General features: G+C 33.1%; 1 long non-coding RNA gene across 1 annotated transcript; it reads left to right on the forward strand.

Annotated features, from left to right (window-relative positions):
* The first annotated feature begins 860 nt into the window (after positions 1–860).
* On the forward strand, positions 861–2,254 carry LOC145058961 (uncharacterized). The gene is made up of 4 exons (XR_013686588.1): positions 861–1,147; positions 1,221–1,332; positions 1,578–1,709; positions 2,113–2,254. It is a non-coding gene; the product is annotated as an uncharacterized LOC145058961 (long non-coding RNA).
* Positions 2,255–4,801: the final 2,547 nt, after the last annotated feature.

Genomic DNA, 4,801 nt, shown 5'->3' on the forward strand with positions numbered 1-4,801 from the left:
AAGGCAACTAATATCCTTGACATCTTAAGGCCGAACAAGTGCCTCTCGATCTCATTTCACCATTTATAGTTCCATTACAGAGTTTATAACTATGAACATGTTCTGAACAACAAGCGCCTCTCGTCATGCTTTTTCAATTACAGATTCTGATTTTAGGTCATCTCCTCTCCTCGCCTCTTCTTTGTTTCTTTTCTATTCTACTTCTACATATATACTTCTTGTACAGAGGATTAACATTATTCCATTCTTAAATATTTATAAAATCGGTATTATTTGAAGTTCAGTGTTTATAGTTTAGTTAGATGCGAAAATCTGGTGCTCAATCTTTAGTCTATGTATTTGTAAAGGGGATTTTTTCTGATTTGGGAACCAAAACATACGAGACTGATGAATGGTTCAAACCTAAGCATCATTGATGAAAATTTTCTTTATATGACACTTCTATTTTATTTCTTTTGCCAAATTGGCGATCTTGATATTGATCTTCCAATCTAAGGGGAGAATTTGAATAGAGATCTATAATTAGGGCTTAGAATTGAGAAATGTTTAATTGCCTCGGTATGAAATTTCATAGATTAGAAGTTTTGTTTCGTATATAATTGTGTAGCAACATATGAATTCTTAGAAATTGGGGAAGAACAGCATCCTGATTATAAATGCATTTTTCAAAATTTTGAATTGGGGAAAATTTTGATGATTACGTTTACACTCTTCTCTCAACCATATCCTTGAGCAGATTTGGAACATTCAATTTCTTCATAACACTAAACCTATTCTTCTATCAAACTTAATGATTATATGAATTGTTCAATTTGTTTTCACATCCACTGATCCAAATCTTCTTCAAATTCAACAGATCATGCCTGGGCAGAAGATTGAAACAGGTCATACATACATAATCCATGATGTTTGTATGGATTACTATGGAAAACGAGTAATATCCACCTCCTCTGATGCCACAATCAAGATAATCAGTGTCACCACCACCATCAGCACCGCCACCTCACACCCCCTTACCACATTGACATGTCACAATGGTCCAGTCTGGCAGGTTGCATGGGCCTACCCTAAATTCGGGTCCCTTCTTGCATCACATTCTGATGGGATTCTTCTGCAGCACATTCTGCTGGGGGATTCTACAACCAAAGTACCTTCTTTTCTCAACTATATAAATTATTTTATGGGTTTGTCTAATTTAGTTTTTTTTAATGTTTGATCAGATTATGAATTGAGAGGTTACAAAATTAGTGTGGGAATGGCTGAGAAATCTGCTCCAAGGGCTCCTCCTGCTCATTAGCACAAGTCAAAATTTGATATCACTGGGTCAATTTTGTATGTTATTTCCTAGTCTATACCTGATAGAAAAATTCCATATAAAATATTAAATTTCTTAAAAAAGAAGTAAGTAGCATTTGAAAATTCCATATAAAATATTAAATTTCTTAAAAACTAAGTTAAGTTGTAGCATACCAAAAACAATCTATAAATTGCAGGAAGTATACACAGTTAGTGTGAATAATATGTTATTTTTGCTACTTTAGTAAGTGATACTATATTTGTATTTTTTATTACTTCAGGGGATTGAGAAATTTGAGACAGATCTTAAGACCATGCACCCTAGTTTGACTGAATGCCGTGTTTTGAAGTCAAAATTGGAGCTTTCTGTGATCCAATATGCCATTGGTATAAGTTCTGAAGCTCACACTAAGGTATATATCATTATCATTCCACTATGTAATGACTAAACTGAAATTAGCTCATTACTAAATAATCTTCAATTTCTCAGTGCATATTATAACATTATAAGTTGCTTGTATATGGTGATTTCAACTTTTGGTGATATTAAGTAACTACTTTTGGAGTAGGTAATGAGGAAAATGAAACCAGAAATGAAGAGTATCAGATGGAAAAGCATATTTCTTCACCACACCAAAACTCTTTTGGTTTATCATCCAGAAGAACTTCATAATTTTTCAACCCAACACCAAAAGTCGTTTTTTTTTGTTCTTTTTTTTTTTTTTTATCGTTGCTGTCCATTTCATATGTGCTAATGCTCCAAAAGTCTTGTGCCAGATTGGGTTTATTTTTATTTATGGTTTTATCTTTTTTCAGATTTCCATGTGGCTGTTTTTTTTTTATCATGGAATAGAGATATAAGTTTACCCTTCCACTTTGCCATTTGCCATTGGTGTGGAAAATCATCATCATCATAGACGTGGTGTAAGGAAATCGGCTTCTAGGGAGGGTAGTAGTAGTAGTAATGACAACAATTTACTATATTGCCCTGATGCTGTTGACTTAGAAGACAAAGATTTTGAACATTTTCAAATGCATTGGAGAAGAGGCTAACCAGTTGTGGTTAAAAATGTCCTAAAAAAGACATGTGGACTTAGCTGGGAACCAATGGTGATGATGCGAGCTTTTAGGAATGCTAAAAAAAGGTTAAATGAGGAAAATCAATGTGTCAAAGCTATCGACTGTTTGGACTGGAATGAGGTAAGTTTTATATCCCTATCTTTTAAGTTTTAACAATTCATTTTTTTATTTATTTGCATAAAAAACTTGTGTTTTTTTAAATCTTCTATTTATTTTCATAAATATAAAACTCTAGACTTTATGCATCATCACGACTCAGTTTCTTTTCATCTATTATTTGTAGGGAAATGTTTTGGAACATATACTAATGTTAGGTGTTGAAAGTCAATGGGCACCTGTTGTCGTACATATTGCGGTGAGATAACTTATTCCATGTGCTTTTGATTCGTACGTTTTATACTTAAGAAAAAAATAATAAAAAGATATGAAAGTAGGTTTCTATTTGAGATACATACATAGGTGATCTGATTTTTGGACACCAAAAGAATCTTGAATGCATAGGTGATCTAAAAGCTCCACAACAGACAAGAGATGGACAAGTTTCTAGCCTTCGTGCATAACTTGGGGTGATAAATGGTAGGTTTTTATTAAAAATTTTAACTTTTTTAGATTTTTTTTAATGTTGTCTATTTTCTCTCCTATTATGTTTGTCTGAATTAGAACTTAAAAGAAGAGATCTCAGAGGCCATTGATCAGCTAAGGGAAGTTGAATATGAAGTCATTATCACATGTTGTAAAAAATTCGTTTATTTTATTCTTCACCCTTCTACAAGCCTTTTTAACATGTTGCAGGAACCTAAACCTAAGAAACAGTCCGCTCCTACAGCTAAAATTGGATCGAATAAAAAAACTGTTAGTAAACCTGTAAGTAGTTCAGATGAATCTGAATTTTAATCTGAATCATCGGATGATAGTGATTCATCAGATGAAGAAGTGAGTCAGAGTGTAAATCTCTTGGCACTTGGATACAGTTTGTCTAATTTCACATTAATTTTGTCACTTTTTAGCAGCATTCTCTACATGATACATGTTGTTCTCCACTTTTCTAAGTATTCTTCTATGTAATTTAGGAGGCGCCAAAAAAGCCAGCTGCTGTTGCCAAGAATGGTGCTGCTGCAGCCACCAAGAAAGCCAAGTGAAGTGATGCGTCTGATTTAGAAGACAGTTCAGATGAAGTAAGAGAGCTTTTTGGTTTTGTGTACAATTTTTACCGAGTGAAGTGATGAGTCTGTCATAGTTACTTTAAATAAGGTAGTGTGTTTGGTATGCAGTAATCAAAGAGGGAATGGAATCAAACATTACAGTGTAATCTGATTCCTGCAATTGTTGCTGCAATTGATGCTGATTTCTTATTGTAAGTGTTGTTGCACTCTTCTGCTGATTTCTAAAAGATACCAAAGGGTACAAATGTTTTTTTTCATGAATAAGAGCTATTTCTGTTCTTCTTCTTCTTCTAGTTGTTGCACTCCTCCATTCTTCATTATGGGTATGCAGCAGCTCGAAATGACAGGGTATAATTAATTTTACTTCTTTTATTATATAGAAGTTTATTTAGTGAATTCTTTTGGTTTATCGTCTAGAAGAACTTCATACTTTTTCAACCCAACACCAAAACTCGTTTTTTTTTTTTTTTTTTTTTTTTTTTTTTTTTTTTTAATCATTGTTGTCCATTTCATATGTGCTACTGCTCCAAAAGTCTTGTGCCTGATTGGGTTTATTTTTATTTATGGTTTTATCTTTTTTCAGATTTTCATGTGGCTGTTTTTTTTTTATCATGGAATAGAGATATAAGTTTACCCTTCCACTTTGCCATTTGCTATTGGTGTGGAAAAGGCTGTTTTTCTAGTAGTGAATTATGCAGGTTTTGAAGTTTTTGATGGAAAAGAATAGTGTTAATGCTCTTCATAGAAAAGTATGTTGGTATTTTAGGAAATTTGGCTAATAATTTAGTTAATTATATAAAAAATGTTGAAATCTTACATTTGTCTACTATTGGAATGATTATTTGTAGTATTACATTTGTCTACTATTCGAATGATTATTTGTATAACATTAACTTTTGTGCAATGCATTGTATTATTTGTATATGGTATTTTATTTTCCATTATGTGACATAAAATGCAAATTTAATATGAAAATAAGTAAATCCATAAATAATTTTTTTTTAAAATTTAAAATTACGATACGCAAAAATGTGTGTCATCTTCATTTATGACATGGCCTTTCTTGACAGGGGCTTTCTTGATACGCATTGCGTGTCATTAACACGCGCGTCGTAAGGTTACGACACGCGAATGCGTGTCGTCTTCCTTTATGACAGGGCCTTCCTTGATACGCATTGCGTGTCGTAACCGCGCGTCGTAAATGCGTGTCGTAAATGCGCGTCGTCTCTAGACGACGCACAAATGCGCGTCGTCTATCTTTA

Source organism: Lactuca serriola, chromosome 6 (genome assembly GCF_051521515.1).
Source record: "Lactuca serriola cultivar US96UC23 chromosome 6, Lser_US96UC23_V15, whole genome shotgun sequence".
Lineage (NCBI taxonomy): Eukaryota > Viridiplantae > Streptophyta > Magnoliopsida > Asterales > Asteraceae > Lactuca > Lactuca serriola.